This window comes from Aquarana catesbeiana, linkage group LG05, assembly GCF_042186555.1.
Source record: "Aquarana catesbeiana isolate 2022-GZ linkage group LG05, ASM4218655v1, whole genome shotgun sequence".
NCBI classification, from domain to species: domain Eukaryota; kingdom Metazoa; phylum Chordata; class Amphibia; order Anura; family Ranidae; genus Aquarana; species Aquarana catesbeiana.
This window is the reverse complement of record NC_133328.1, coordinates 149,315,988-149,333,273: the sequence shown is the minus strand read 5'-3', so window position 1 is coordinate 149,333,273 and position 17,286 is coordinate 149,315,988. Positions and strand designations below refer to the sequence as shown.

Here is a 17,286-nt window from a genome sequence, read left to right as displayed (position 1 = left end):
ATTTAAACTCCAAATACTGAAAGGTTTCTTCACAGTAAGACCTGTGGAATGGACTCCCTCAAGATCTTTTATCCAATTGCCTCTCCGGGGATCAGGGAGAAATTTTTCCCCCTGCTGGAGCAAATTGGGTTGCTGGGTTTTTTTTGCCTTCCTCTGGATCAACTGTGGGTATAGGATTGTGTATATGGGATTGTATGTTTTTTGTGTTTTTTTTTCCCTTGGTTAAACTAGATTGACTTGTGTCTTTTTTTTTCAACCTGACTATGTAACTATATACTATATACTGTACATGAATGGCTGAAAATGAAGTGAGCAGCAAATAATAGCAGTAAAGACAAATATACTGTCATCAAAACATTTGAGAAAACATTGTATCGAAAGAACTGGCCAGTGTTCATTGAATATATCAAGAGAATAAATTGGGGATACTTACAAAAATTAAGAAACAAGACATAAGTTGACTAGGAGTTACAAAAAACAACTCAATAGGTACACACCAGTGAGAAAAACATACAATAAGGCCAATGGATAAGTATACTAATTATTGGCAACAGGAAGAGATTTCAGAAGGGAGTCTGCCATAAGTAGACTGGACAGGGATTAAACTTTGCCAGATAGTTCAATCAAGCTACGTAGTGAAGATGTCCAATAATCTATATGTCAAATGTCTGCAATAATAGTTGGACTAAAGATGGTGGCGTATTAGTTCGCCAATGGAGAGGAATAAGTCTTCTAGCAGCTGTTATAATATGGGTGGAATGTTTTTAGAATATTTAGCAATACCTTTAAATGGTAGACCTAGTAGGTAATGTATAGGGCCTAAAGGAAGAGGGATGTCTAATATCTGACATAAAAGTTGTTGGACGGAAACATAGTAAGGTTGTATTAATGGGCATAACCAGAATACTGTATATAGAACTGAGTCCCTTCCTCTTTTCCCCACCTCTAGCACATCTTTGAAAGATTTGATTCGTAAGCATGTAGTACATCTAGTGTCCGATACCAATACATCATAGTCAAGTCAAGTATACATATACAGTATATACAGTATCTCACAAAAGTGACTACACCTCTCACATTTTGTGATAGCACTGAAGAAATTATACTTTGCTACAATGTAAAGTAGTGAGTGTACAGCGTGTATAACTGTGTAAATTTGCTGTCCCCTCAAAATATCTCAACACACAGCCATTAATGTCTAAACCGTTGGCAACAAAAGTGAGTACACCCCTAAGTGAAAATGTCCAAATTGGGCCCAAAGTGTCAATATTTTGCGTGGCCACCAATTTTTTCCAGCACTGCCTTAACCCTTTTGGGCATGGAGTTCACCAGCGCATCACAGGTTGCCACTGGAGTCCTCTTCCACTCCTCCATGATGGCATCACGGAACTGGTGAATGTTAGAGACCTTGAGCTCCTCCACCTTCTGTCTGAGGATGCCTCACAGATGCTCAATAGGGTTTAGGTCTGGAGACGTGCTTGGCCAGTCCATCACCTTTACCCTCAGCTTCTTTAGCAAGGCAGTGGTCATCTTGGAGGTATGTTTGGGGTCATTATCATGTTGGAATACTGCCCTGCAGTCCAGTCTCCGAAGGGAGAGGATCATGCTCTGCTTCAGTATGTCACAGTACATGTTGGAATTCATGGTTCTCTCAATGAACTGTAGCTCCCCAGTGCCAGCAGCCCCAGACCATGACACTCCAACTACCGTACTTGAATGTAGGCAAGACACACTTTCTCTTTGTACTCCTCACCTGGTTGCCGCCACACATGCTTGACACCATCTGAACCAAATATGTCTATCTTGGTCTCATCAGACCACAGGACATGGTTCCAGTAATCCACGTCCTTAGTCTGCTTGTCTTCAGCAAACTGTTTGCGGGCTTTCTTGTGTATCATCTTTAGAAGAGGCTTCCTTCTGGGACCACATCCATTCAGACCAATTTGATGCAGTGTGCGGCCTATGGTGTGAGCACTGACAGGCTGATGTCCCACCCCTTCAATCTCTGCAGCAATGCTGGCAGCACTCATACGTCTATTTCCTAAAAACAAACTCTGGATATGATGCTGAGCAGGTGCACTCAATTTCTTTGGTCGACCATGATGAGGCCTGTTCTGAGTGGAACCTGTCCTGGTAAACCACTGTATGGTCTTGGCCACCATGCTGCAGCTCAGTTTCAGGGTATTGGCAATCTTCTTATAGCCTAGACCATCTCTATGTAGAGTAACAATTCTTTATTTCAGATCCTCAGAGAGTTCTTTGCCATGAGGTGCCATGTTGAACTTACAGTGACCAGTATGAGAGAGTGAGAGCGATAACAACAAATTTAACACACTTGCTCCCCATTCACACCTGAGACCTTGTAACACTAACGAGTCACATGACACCGGGGAGGGAAAATGGCTCATTGGGCCCAATTTGGAAATTTTCACTTAGGGGTGTACTCACTTTTGTTGCCAGCGGTTTAGACATTAATGGCTGTGTGTTGAGTTATTTTGAGGGGACATCAAATTCACACTGTTATACAAGCTGTACACTTACTACTTTACATTGTAGCAAAGTGTCATTTCTTCAGTTGTCACATGAAAAGATACAATAAAATATTTACAAAAATGTGAGGGGTGTACTCACTTTTGTGAGATACTGTACATATCAAGGACCTAGCTGCCGTATCCCAGATTTTGGCTCAATTTTGTAGAGAGATGGAGTGTTGAATACCACGCTCCCATTTTGTCATATAGAGAAGGGACTGTTTAGCCATAGGAAGAGTGTCATGTAGCACATTATAAATAGAAGAAATCTATTTAAATCCAGATGGGCCTAAAAGGCAGATATGTATAAAACTGGTTATATGATCCAAAGTTAAGATGAGCATAAAAGTAGAAAAATAATGCCAAATGTTTGGAACAAAAATAAAAGTAGAAAAATAATGCCAAATGTTTGGAACAAAAAGAAAAATAATGCTGAAATTGAAGATAAGAATAAAAAAGTGTGCTAGAGATGTTTTTTTAATAGACTGAAGTTCTTGAAAGGATCATAATTTACTGGTTACTGGATTGACCAACTGTTTTAATTGGAAGACACCGGCTTGGGTCCAAGGATAAACCTGGGGTCTTGACAGGCTACTGTATCTGGAAGTGCCGGGTTATACAATACATTTATCAATGGCAAGCATAATGATTGCAACGTTTTCTAAAGTATTACAGTAAAACTAGTTTCTTTATATCACAAAGATAAAACATGCTCCAAAGATTCACAAAGCATAAGTGTCCTGTGTAATATAGAGTTGTGGCATAAATACTGCATACGTAAATGCTATGTTCATCCAACATGTTTCTTGAAGAAAAGGCCAATTTATTTTATATATATGTATGTATATATAGCTTTTATATTTGTGGTTTATACTGTATATGTATGTAGTGCTACCCTCGCAGGAGACGCTGGTCAACGATGGTATCTCTTACCCTACACAGCCAGGCACACAGAATTTTTCACCACACGCTGAAGTCACGAATCAGTCCTTGCAGCTTTGTTTTTGTATTTTATTAGGGGAATTAAACTTGGATAGGGTTGAGGGTATTATGGGATGCCCACTTGATAAACATAGCAGAACTCCTCAGGGACACCTGTGTATACACTTCTCCTTCTACCTCCAGCACAATCTTGCTTGTAGAACAACAACTCACAGCACCAGCTGGCACTGTTTTGATGATCGAAAAAAGGCTATGTCAGATCTGTAGCAAATACCTTTACAGCAGGGACCATGGACCCCTTTGGTTGTGTAGCAAAACGTGTAGCAAAACGTCCCACTGCTCAGCTGTCTTACTCCTGTGGCTAATGATCCCAGCACCACCTGTTTAGACACTGCAGCCCTCCTGGCTGCAGCTGCCCTTTCACTAGCCCTCCTGGCTAAGACTCCACAGACTGACTCTGCATCCATCCCAGACTGCTTGCAACCAGTCCTCTCGAAGCATGCCTCTCAGTCCTCTGACTGTACACTCACCAGCCCTCCTGGCTGTTTTCCTCCCCGGCAGTGTTCTCCTGCTGTCCTCCACCCCGTGCCTCTGTATAGCGTGAAGAAGGTCCCTTCCACACTCAAGCCCAGGCCTTGGGGCTCCCTCAAAGGCCACCGACAACCTAACACTCCATCTCCAGCTTCCACCCTAAATCCACTACCCAGCTGGGCCGACATCTGTTAGGGATTGGTCAGGGCCCTCAGGCAACTCCTCCTCACCTCCACTCCCATTCTTGTAGAATCTTCTACCAGGCTCTAGAAGTAGGGGGAGGTCTCAGAGATGCTGCCTGTGAGTCATACCAGCCTCCCTGAGTCAATCAAACCCTGACCCAAAAAAACACACAGGCTTGGCTGCCGGCCAAGCCTGACAATTTACCTACACTGCATAGAGAGAAAAAAACTGTCTGTCCATCACACTAACTAGAGGGTGCTACATGTATATACAGTATCTCACAAAAGAGAGTACACCCCTCACATTTTTGTAAATATTTTATTATATCTTTTCATGTGACAGCACTGAAGAAATGATACTTTGCTACAATGTAAAGTAGTGAGTGTACAGCTTGTATAACAGTGTAAATTTGCTGTCCCCTCAAAATAACTCAACACACAGCCATTAATGTCGAAACCGTTGGCAACAAAAGTGAGTTCACCCCTAAGTGAAAATGTCCAAATTGGGCCCAATTAGCCATTTTCCCTCCCCGGTGTCATGTGACTCGTTAGTGTTACAAGGTCTCAGGTGAGAATGGGGAGCAGGTGTGTTAAATTTGTTGTTATCGCTCTCACTCTCTCATGCTGGTCACTGGAAGTTCAACATGGCACCTCATGGCAAAGAACTCTCTGAGGATCTGAAAAAAAGAATTTTTTCTCTACATAATGGCCTAGGCTATAAGAAGATTGCCAAGACCCTGAAAACGAGCTGCAGCATGGTGGCCAAGACCATACAGCAGTTTAACAGGACAGGTTTCACTCAAAACAGGCCTCACCATGGTCGACCAAAGAAGTTGGGTGCACATGCTCAGCATCATATCCAGAGGTTGTCTTTGGGAAATATACATATGAGTGCTGCCAGCATTGTTGCAAAGGTTGAAGGGGTGTGGGGTCAGCCTGTCAGTGCTCAGACCATACGCTGCACACTGCATCAAATTGGTCTGCATGGCTGTTGTCCCAGAAGAAAGCCTCTTCTAAAGATGATGCACAAGAAAGCCCGCAAACAGTTTGCTGAAGCCAAGCAGACTAAGGACATGGATTACTGAAAGCATGTCCTGTGGTCTGATGAGACCAAGATAAACGTATTTGGTTCAGATGGTGTCAACCGTGTGTGGCAGCAACCAGGTGAGGAGTACAAAGACAAGTGTGTCTTGCCTACAGTCAAGCATGGTGGTGGAAGTGTCATGGTCTGGTATTGCATGAGTGCTACTGGCACTGGGAAGCTACAGTTCATTGAGGGAACCATGAATGCCAATATGTACTGTGACATAGTGAAGCAGAGCATGATCCCCTCCCTTCAGAGACTGGGCCACAGGGCAGTATTCCAACACAATAACAACCCCAAACACACCACCAAGACGACCACTGCCTTGCTAAAGAAACTGAAGGTAAAGGTGATGGACTGGCCAAGCATGTTTTCAGACCTAAACCCTATTGAGCATCTGTGGGGCATCCTCAAACGGAAGGTGGAGGAGCGCAAGGTCTCATACATCCACCAGCTCCGTGATGGAGGAGTGGAAGAGGACTCCAGTGGCAACCTGTGAAGCTCCCGTGAACTCCCTGCCCAAGAGGGTTAAGGCAGTGCTGGAAAATAATGGTGGCCACACAAAATATTGACACTTTGGGCCCAATTTGGACATTTTCACTTAGGGGTATACTCACTTTTGTTCTCAGCAGTTTAGACATTAATGGCTGTGTGTTGAGTTATTTTGAGGGGGACAGCTAATTTACACTGTTATACAAGCTGTACACTCACTACTTTACATTTTAGCAAAGTGTCATTTCTTCAATGTTTTCACATGAAAAGATATAATAAAATATTTACACAAATGTGAGGGGTGTACTCACTTTTGTGAGATACTTTATGTATATAAGATGAACATTTTGATTAGTTTGAATGGGGAAAAAATATATATATTATTTGGTGTATTTTTGTTTGGAAATCATGTTATATAACTATACCATTAACATATGCACGATGTATTCCATATCTCTATGATAGTTCTTTGACTCACATTTCTAGAATTTTTGAAAAATGGTTTTATTTTTGTGATATAGAGAAACTTGTGTTGTAATATTTTGCAATAAAGACATGCATTATGTTTTCATAAACTTTAGTGTTTTAAATTGCTACATACCAGAAAACATCCTGACATCCATCTTCCAAAGAACTTTTTTCTAAAAAAAAAGGAAGGAAGTAAAGAAATAAACTTGTGATAGAAATTGCAAGTATCCCAAAACCTCTTAAACTAGTCTATCTGTATACACCTAAATACATTTAACAAATGTTATGATATAGGCAGGTGTATTGCTCTTCTAAATCTAAATAATTTTAATGAACCTGACACCTACAGTACATCTCCCAGTTGTGTTAATTTTCTTGTATTATCCTTTGGGCTTATCAGTAATCAAGAAAAAGATTCTCATGCATCACTGCAAAATTTTGTCAGGAGTATCAGAATTGTTTGGGAGTCAATTTGTAGATGTTGTGTTGAATTACACACTTAAGGCTATGTCACATTATTTAAACAATTATCTAGGCCAAGGGTCATGCCCTTTAAGTAACAGTCATCTTTTGTCATTTAAACCTTATTATTGATGTCTTTAAAGCTTGTGGCAGAGTCTGTAAATTACCACAACAAACGTAAATGTGACATGGCATTGAACTTTAGTCTTGGTCTTAATTGCTTGTATTCTGTAAGCCTAAGGCTGGCCATAGACAAGCAGATGTCTCACTAAGACATCTACATTTGTATCAGCATCTCAAACAATCAGGACTGTCTTGCAAAAAGGGCAGAAACCAGTTCAAATTATTACTCTAATTATTACTCTAAAAATGACTCAATATTATTATGATAAATGCTTGTATTTTTACCACACAAAGCATGAACAGTTTGACTTCAATTTAGAAACTCAAACACTTATCAAAAGCCACTACTGATTGAGATTAAACCTTTATAGATTTTAATTTGAGTGAAATTTTGATATCTTTACACTTATCTTCAAGAATATCTATAGCCAAGGTTTTTTTTAGTTTTTGAAATAGTGGAGAGTTAGTTTATAATGCTTTCTATGCCACCTGGGGAGATTTACCCTTTCTGTTTGTCTTAGTGACCTTTGTCGCCAGACAAAAAGTGATGGGAAATCCAACATTTCCTGAGTAGGAATAATCTTCCAATGGGAATACCTGTTTGGCTGACTACTGTCCTACCAGCCCTCTGCAAAGCAAAGTTATAATATGCTAGTATGCATCGCTTACTAGGTAAGGTGAAACTTAGCTTAGAACGAAGCCCTTCAGCGGCGAGCTGTCTCAGCTGACATGGCTTCCATCTTCATCTGGTGTTCCTTCCAGGATCGCTGTGTGAGTGGCTGGAGCAGTGATGACGTCACTCCCGTGCATGTGTGCGGGAGCCGGCATTAATGGCACAGGACTCTGATATCAGGTGACGTCACCAGCTGCATGTACAGTAAATATCTCCCAAACGGTGCAGATTAACAAGATATTTACAGTACATACAGGTAAGCCTTATTATAGGCATACTTGTAAGTACAATTCATGCATGGTAGTTTATTCCCACTTTAAGGGAGTTCCCTTACTTTGGGGGGATTTCTTTCCACTTCTTTTTTGACACTAGAATTTCTGTTATGTCTTTGTTCATTCTAAGGCCTCATTCCACAGGATGAACATAATTGTATGCCTATGAAGGGCTGTGTTTACCTACATAGACAAATGTTCTGTGCATCCCCATGCAGGCAGTCCCATTGCAGTCAATTGAGATGCAACCGCTGCTTGAATATCCTGGATGTCACACTGGAAGTGAACACAGTTTCACCTTCTCTACAAAGTGTTATTTACTTGCTAAGTGAATGTGCATCACATAGTTACATAGACACATAGTGTGATTGAAAAAAGACAAAAGTCCATCTAGTTCAACCAATAAAAGGGAAAAAAGAATATCCTTAAAAAAAAAAAAAAAAAATCATACAATCCTAAATACACGATCCTATACCCACAGTTGATCTAGAGCAGTGGTTCTCAACTCCGGTCCTCAGGACTCACCAACAGGCCAGAATTTAAGTATTACCGTGGGGAGATGCAGACTAGAATACTGTAATCACTGAGCAGCAAATTATATCACCTGTGATGTATTTAAGTTATCTTGCAAACCTGGCCTGTTAGTGGGTCCTGAGGACAGGAGTTGAGAACCACTGATCTAGAGGAAGGCAAAAAACCCCAATAAAGCCCCCAATCACACCTTTAGAAGATCACCCCATTGATAGGGTTCTGCACTCTCAAGGCATTTAAATGACCCTTAAACAGATAAGAACTTTGGGAGTATGGCATACTTTAGCAAAGTACCTAAGGCAAATGCTATACTGCCTGTTTCTCTTAACCCTTTGCCACCCAATCACTATTTGCTGACAAATCATGGCAGTCAAAATGACAGCTTCAGCTGAGAAAAACAAACTATGTTGCATTCACGTGTAAATCTATGGAGTGGCCTTTAATCTGCCTATGATGTCACTTAATAAAGCTACACAAGTAAAAAAAAAAAGATTTTTTACAAAAATGATTCCTATTTAACCTTTAGTTATTTCTTAAATTATTTTGTTAAATGTTTTAGTGTCACATTTTTAAAAAAATTAGCAAAATTGAAAAAAATCATAATTTCTGTTGTAAATAACTTTTCAGTGCTTTGTACTGGAATCATAAATTTAATCTCATAAATGGGGCAAATCTTAGAATATAATGTATACTTATATATATTTATATACTTATATATACTTATTTATACTTATATATACTTATACTACTAGTTGTTTTAAAATTAGCACAGTCAAAGTAGAAAAAGTGAATTTCTTTCAGTTTTGTTATGTTTTTTTTCTTATAGCTTGCAAACAAAATGAAAACACAAAAAAAACAACATTTTGAAATAATGCCTGCTGTTTGTCCCCAAAAAGCAATTCATATATTACTTAGATAATGACAAAGATATCAATAAATCATAAGCCTGTATGAGAAATATAACATTTATTCCCCCCTTAAAGAATAACTCCACTTTTGTTGAGAAAAAAAACATTCCCTTCTGGGTGATCTGTGCACATTGCAAGGATTATAACAACCCTTGTTGCAGATTCCTACCTTTTGTTATTCTGAAGTAATCCTTGTATGTTCCTCTGAGCCTCACTGATGAGTGGGTCTAATGGGAATGGTTTCATAATTATCTATCAGGTGTGCAGCTGCAGGGCACTAATGAGGAAATCTGCTGGGCCTGCATCCCTTTAGACGTGTTCCTACTGGGAGTGTCTCACCAAAAATGACATTTTATTTGCAGGGGATGCCTGAAATCTGACTTGTATCTTAGGCAGACGTCTGGGAAAATTGGTGAGCCAATCACACAAGCAGTCAATTATGTTTCTGGGGGTGGTTAGTACACACTCTGTGTACAGAACAATTGCAGATAGCCATTATGCAATCCATTCTCAGAAAATTACAATGGCTACAGAATGAAAAGGAAAGGTAATTTTTAATAACATTCAAATACAATATGACTTGTGTTGCAATTATATACGCTATATAATTTTTTTTTTTGCTATTTTTTCCCCTACAAAAGTGGAGTTACCCTTTAAGCTTTTCCTTTGCACAGGGGAAGAGAACTTCACCTAAACCCCCTATATTTACTGCTGGGTCTAATTATTATGCCGCGTACACACAGTCGGACTTTTCGTCTACAAAAGTCCGACAGCCTGTCCGACAGACTTCCGACGTACCTTCGGCGGACTTGCGGCAGACTTTCTTACGAACGGACTTGCACACACACGACCACACAAAAGTACGACAGCCTAGTACGCGGTGACGTACACCAAGTCCGACGAGACTATAAAACGGAAGTTCAATAGCCCGTACGACACCCTTTGGGCTCCTTCTGCTAATCTCGTGTTTATCTCGTGTTAGTAGAAGTTTGGTGAGAGACGATTCGCGCTTGTGAGACTCGTATTTTTCAGTTCGTTTTAACTGTTGTTCAGTCTGTGCTTGTGAGGTTTGTATCTGCTTTTCAGTGCGTTTGGTCAGTTGGCATTGAGAAATCTTTGTTTTATTGGCCGCTCGTTCCTGATTTTCAGGTCGTTCTTCACAGGCCTTGCTGTTCTTCAGTGCGTTCTGTTTAGTGCGTTCTGACCAGCCGACCGTTTTGAAGCCATGTTACCTGTACGTACTCGTCGTAGAGCTCGTGCATTGTATGTGCTTGGTGCTGTAGTTTATTCTTCAGCCCAAGACCAGTCCATGAACAGGGCGAGGAGGAGTTCATGGACCAAGAATTGGTTGCTTCAGCGTGACCAGTTCTGTCACATGCCTTTGCTCCGTGAGATCCGTGAGAATAATCCTGAGGATTTCAGGAACTTTCTCCGGATGACGGACCCCGTTTTTGACCGTTTGTTGGCTTTGCTGACCCCCTATATCAGCAGGCAGGATACCTGCATGAGGCAAGCCATCACTCCGGAGCAGAGGCTGGTCGCTACCTTGCGGTATTTGGCCACAGGGAGAAGCCTGCAGGACCTTAAGTTCTCGACAGGCATCTCCCCCCAGGCTCTGGGGATCATTATCCCAGAGACCTGTTCTGCCATCATACAGGTCCTGCAGAAGGACTATATTAAGGTAAGATATTTTTCTTTTATTAGCATCACATGTTCTTTTATGTAATCTTTGATAATGTGATGTATTTCTTGCTTCAAACACTACTTACCATCATTGCAATATAGTGTGAATGTCCCCTTTTTATCCTCACACATGCTGGAATTTTTTACTGTTATTTTTTGTCATGCATGTATATTTTCCTTCAATAACCTTCCCAGCATGAAGTGATGGGAACATATCCACCTAGTCTACTCATTTGGAATGTATTTTGTTTGAGTGTATTTAGTGTGCTGCTAATGAGCAATTATCTAGATTTCACAACCCCCCCACCCCCCCCCCCCACCACCTAAACTCACTCCAAATAGTGTGCTGCTAATGAGCAATTATCTAGATTTCACAACCCCCCCACCCCCCCCCACCACCTAAACTCACTCCAAATAGTGTGCTGCTAATGAGCAATTATCTAGATTTCACAACCCCCCCCACCCCCCCCCCCCCACCACCTAAACTCACTCCAAATAGTGTGCTGCTAATGAGCAATTATCTAGATTTCACAACCCCCCCACCACCTAAACTCACTCCAAATAGTGTGCTGCTAATGAGCAATTATCTAGATTTCACAACCCCCCCACCCCCCCCCCCACCACCTAAACTCACTCCAAATAGTGTGCTGCTAATGAGCAATTATCTAGATTTCACAACCCCCCCACCCCCACCCTCGTTAAAACTTGCTGGAATGTTCTGTGGTGTTGATTTGTCTAAAGCAAATATATGTTGCACTTTGCAAAATGCATGTGCACTCTACAAGTGCATTTGTTCCAGTGCTTTAGTAAATGAGCAGAAGCTCTGCTGATTTCCATCATCAAATCATATGCAAGCCTCAAAGTGTTTTCATTAATTGCCCTTGCATGTGATTGTGTACTCCTTGCAACATGAATGCCTTTTTACATTACCTCATTTACTGTAAGCTGGTTAGCAACTGCACCTGCAGAGTGCGACAACTGCAGTCTTGTAGCCTTTTTAGTCCCTAAATTCCTGCGTGTCCTAAAAGTAATTTTTTTTAGGGATTTCACAACCCCCTAAAATGTAATCAATGTTCCATCAGAGGGGGTGAGCAATCTGATAAGTGTGCCTTTCCATATTAGTTATTCCAGAACAATTAAATTATTGAATGTTATACTGATGCTGGGGAATAATGTTTTTAATTGTCTAATTTTCTTGCAATGTTAGCTTCCAAATTAATTGATTTTGGTTTTCTTGTTTGATTTCCCAGTTTCCTTCAACGCCACAGGAATGGCAGACTGTGGCATCCCATTTTGCCAGCCGTTGGGACTTTCCCAATTGTGGAGGGGCTATAGATGGGAAACATGTCCACATTGTGCCACCACCCCATTCGGGGTCATATTATTTTAATTATAAGGGGTTCCACAGTATTGTTTTAATGGCGGTGGTGTCGGCACACTATGATTTTTTATATGTGGACGTGGGGAAGAATGGCCGGATGTCGGATGGAGGAGTATTTGCCCAGACGGAGTTCTGCCAGCGTCTCCAGAGTGGTGGCCTGGGATTGCCACCTGATGAGGATAACATGGAAGGACTCCCCTTTGTCTTCATTGCCGATGAAGCCTTCGCTCTCAGCAAGCACCTCATGAGGCCATTCCCCCAAAGAACCCTCACCCCGGAGAGGAGGGTTTTTAATTACCGGCTGGCCAGAGCTAGAAGAGTGGTTGAGAATGCGTTTGGAATTCTGGCCAGCCGGTTCCGCCTGTTTCAAACAGCCATTAATTTGGCGGAATACAAACTTAATTTTATCATTTTATCGTGCTGCATTCTGCACAACTTTTTAAATAAGCATTCTCCAAATTATATAGGCACAGTTGGGCCTGAGGCCGGACAAATAGAAGCCAACCTTACAGGCCTGGATACTGTCCGTACTGACTTGGCCCCCCAAAGTGCCCGTCAAGTTAGACAGCAATATGTTAATTATTTTATGGGTAGGGGGGCCATTGCAATGGGCCAGGATATATAATTTTTGACAATAAAAAAATTATTGATGAAATCTTGCATTATATTTATTGCTTGCCTTTCTTTTGGGCTGTCTCCTAGGTTATGGTCGAGCAGTTGTAGTGCCAACTGTATTGTAATTTTAAATGTCTAAATAAGCTCCATTGCCACTGTCAACAACTTTTTTACAATTATAACTAAAATGATACTGAGCCTTGAAATAACAAACCACACATTTATTTAATTCCTATAAGGAGATGTTTTTATTAATGGTTGTTATGCATTCAGTTCTGCATTTAGTATAAAATGTTCATAGACAAAAATAGAATGATATCTTAATAATGTAGCAAAATATAATTATATCTAAATATTTATACCTAATCCACAAAAAAATATTTTTGGCTTTTTGATTTTCACAAACAGGCTTATTTTTTTGTTTTGGGAAAATCAAGTTTTGTTTTGTTTTTTTGTTTTTTTAAAGCAATTTTTTGGTTTATGTTTTTTTTTTTTATCAAGTTATTTTTGTTTTTATTATTTTTTTTTAATAAAGTTTGTATATTAATTTTTTTTGGTTTTTTAAAATCAAGTTTTGGAATTTTTTTTGTTTTTTAAAATCAATTTTTGTAATTTTTTTGGTTTTTTAAAATCAAGTTTTTTAATTTTTTTGGTTTTTTAAAATCAAGTTTTTTAATTTTTTTGGTTTTTTAAAATCAAGTTTTGGAATTTTTTTTGTTTTTTAAAATCAATTTTTGTAATTTTTTTGGTTTTTTAAAATCAAGTTTTTTAATTTTTTTGGTTTTTTAAAATCAAGTTTTGGAATTTTTTTTGTTTTTTAAAATCAATTTTTGTAATTTTTTTGGTTTTTTAAAATCAAGTTTTTTAATTTTTTTGGTTTTTTAAAATCAAGTTTTTTAATTTTTTTGGTTTTTTAAAATCAAGTTTTGGAATTTTTTTTGTTTTTTAAAATCAATTTTTGTAATTTTTTTGGTTTTTTAAAATCAAGTTTTTTAATTTTTTTGGTTTTTTAAAATCAAGTTTTGGAATTTTTTTTGTTTTTTAAAATCAAGTTTTTTAATTTTTTTGGTTTTTTAAAATCAAGTTTTTTAATTTTTTTGGTTTTTTAAAATCAAGTTTTGGAATTTTTTTGGTTTTTTAAAATCAAGTTTTGGAATTTTTTTGGTTTTTTAAAATCAAGTTTTTTATTTTTTTTTTTTGTGTTTTTTTGAAAATCAAGTTTTATTTTTTTGTGGATTTTTGAGGTATTTACGAGAAACAGCCCTCCTTTTTTACATTAGGTTAAACAGCCATTTATGTTCTGCCAAAAAAAAAAAAGAGAAGGCCCAGAATGGGGTCAGCAAAACAGGAAATGAAGGACATGATTGATGTTTTGGGGTTTAAAAAAGGGCATTTAGATTCGACCCAAAACATCAATCATGTCCTTCATTTCCTGCTGCATACGATCCAGCCGATTCCGCATTTGATCGATCTCCCCATTCCAGGCCATTATTTGAGCAATTAGCCGTTGGGCACTGTCTGTGGTGAAATAGTCACTTGGACCTAAAGTGGAATGAAAAAAAAAATATGTTTAGAAATATGCACACATAAGTTTACCTTACCATAAAGCTGGTGTCTCAAACACTGACCTGGTGGGGTGCCCATGTCGCATACTTCATGAACATCCTCGGGGGTGGCGCTGTTGCTTGACTCAAGCACAACCAGATCACCTAAAATAGAGTAGAAAAATTACATAAAATAAAAGGCAGCCATGCATAGATTACCGTAAGCTGGTGTGTCAGACACTCACCTGGTGGGGTGCCCATGTCGCCCACCTCTCCTTCCTCCACATCCTCAATGGGACTTGGGCTTATTTCCCAATCATGTTTGGCTTGGGGTGGACTGTCTTCTGGTTGTTGGCTGAGTGATTTTTCCCCTATGTGAAACAAAAAATTATTAATCTAATTAGCACACAGATATTTTAGTACATAGTAATTTTCCAACATTTGTAATGAAGTGGTTTGTGTAGAGTTCCTATTTTACCTCAATATTTAAAATTAGAAAGACATATCGGATAGATAGATATCAATATCTCAAAATATAGTTAATAATCTTTTGATCTCTCTCTATATCTGGAACAAAATCTCTAAATATCTAACTAAATGTAAAGCCACAAAATTAAGATAACTTCAAATCTTCAAAAAGAATGTTTTACATTTCTATATCTATCTATCTACCTATCTCTATATTTCTCTCTCTCTATATATATTTCTCTCTCTCTCTCTCTCTCTCTCTCTTTCTATATCTCTATATCTATATCTATCTCTCAATATATATATATATATATATATATATATATATCTCTCTCTCTATAGTTATATATATATATATATATATATATATATATATATATATATATATATATATATATATATATATATATATATATATAGTTATATATATATGTGTATATATATATGTATATATATATATATATGTATATATATATATATGTGTATATATATGTATATATATATATATGTGTATATATGTGTATATGTATATATATATATATGTATATATATATGTATATGTATATATATATGTATATATATATATGTATGTATATATATATGTGTATATGTATATATAGATATATATCTATAGATATGTAACGAGGTTTCTTAAAAGATCGTTTAAAACGATGAACAAAAAATCGGATAGGAAGGAAAAGCACATGGAGCAGTATACAAGGTAATAAACACAAGAGAAAAACACGACAAGTACTTACTTTTTTTAAGAACTTTCCGGATACGTCGGTATTGATCCGGCTCCCTGAGTTTCAGGTCAGACCATCTTTTTCGCAGTTGATCTTTGGAGCGCTGGACCCCAAAAGATGCCTGCAAAGTGTCCACGACCTTCGCCATTATTTTGGCCTTGCGCAAATTTGGCCGTGCGTACGGCCCATAATTGCCATCATAGTCGTCTTTGTGAAGAATGGCCACCATCTCCACCATCTCTTTAAAACTCATATTAGAGGCCTTAAATCTAGGCCTCATAGATTTCGCTGACGTTCCAGCCTCCGGGCTGTCTCCACTACCTGAGGTCGTCAACATTTCAGGTGTCTCCGCCATTCTTTAACTCCACTACGCGCCGTAACAAAAAATGGGCGGAGAACATGAGTTAAAATCGAACGTCAGGGGCGGGCGACGCAGGCGGAGTTTCACACATGCGTAGTGTATAAAGAGGGGCCTTGCGCACGTGTCGTACGTACGTTCTGTGCGTCGAATTAGGGGGCGGAGAACATGAGTTAATTTCGAACGTCAGGGGCGGGCGACGCAGGCGGAGTTTCACACATGCGTAGTGTATGAAGAGGGCCCTTGCGCACGTGTCGTACGTACGTTCTGTGCGTCGAATTAGGGGGCGGAGAACATGAGTTAATTTCGAACGTCAGGGGCGGGCGACGCAGGCGGAGTTTCACACATGCGTAGTGTATGAAGAGGGCCCTTGCGCACGTGTCGTACGTACGTTCTGTGCGTCGAATTAGGGGGCGGAGAACATGAGTTAATTTCGAACGTCAGGGGCGGGCGACGCAGGCGGAGTTTCACACATGCGTAGTGTATGAAGAGGGCCCTTGCGCACGTGTCGTACGAACGTTCTGTGCGTAGGTGATAGTGGACCAGGACGTTACAAAACGAAGGTAATTTTAAATATATTTTTTTTGGGTTTTATGGTCATGACTTTGTAGCAAGCGGCCTATATGGCTTGATAGATTGATGAGGCCTACATAGGGAGAAGATGATGAGGGGTTAGCCGAAACCTATAATAAAAGTGTTTTTTGTCTTGTGACTTCATCTTTTCCAGATATAATGAATCCCCTATTTAAGGATCCAGAGTTCCTTACATCTTTTATTTCCAAATATCGAGAGATGAGGAATTTGTGGGAGGTGAAACACCCTCAGTATTATGCTAAGCATGTGAGGAAGTCAACGCTGGAGAGACTTCTGGCCTTTGTCCAGGCGACCATCCCGGAAGCAACAATGGAGACATTGCTCAAGAAAATTGGGGGCTTGAGGAACATGTATAAGAGGGAGCATAAGAAGATCCAGGAATCAAGGAGATCAGGAGCATCAGCAGATGATGTTTATGTACCCAGGCTGTGGTACTATAATCAACTACGTTTTCTGGATGACCAGAATGAAGCCAGGCCATCACTTTCAACCCTTCCCTCCACCCTTCCCTCCACCCCAGCAGAGGCTGATGAGGAGCAAGCTGGGTCTTCCATCCTGGATGAACCAGATATGACCATCTGGAGTCAGGTAAATTATTTTAACAAATATTTACTGTACTAATATTAATGATGTTAACTGGATGTTATAATTGTCTAAAATAATTTGGCACTCAAAATTGGGTATACATATCAATTGAC

The 17,286-nt window shown here is 39.3% G+C and overlaps 1 long non-coding RNA gene across 1 annotated transcript in view; it reads right to left on the bottom strand.

Moving 5' to 3' along the window:
• LOC141145832 (uncharacterized) overlaps positions 1 to 17,286 on the bottom strand; it is a 487,618-nt gene that overhangs the window by 430,587 nt on the left and 39,745 nt on the right. Inside the window, exon 2 of the long non-coding RNA XR_012244665.1 lies at positions 6,364 to 6,403. This is a non-coding gene — a long non-coding RNA (uncharacterized lncRNA). The remainder of the gene's footprint in view (positions 1 to 6,363; positions 6,404 to 17,286) is intronic.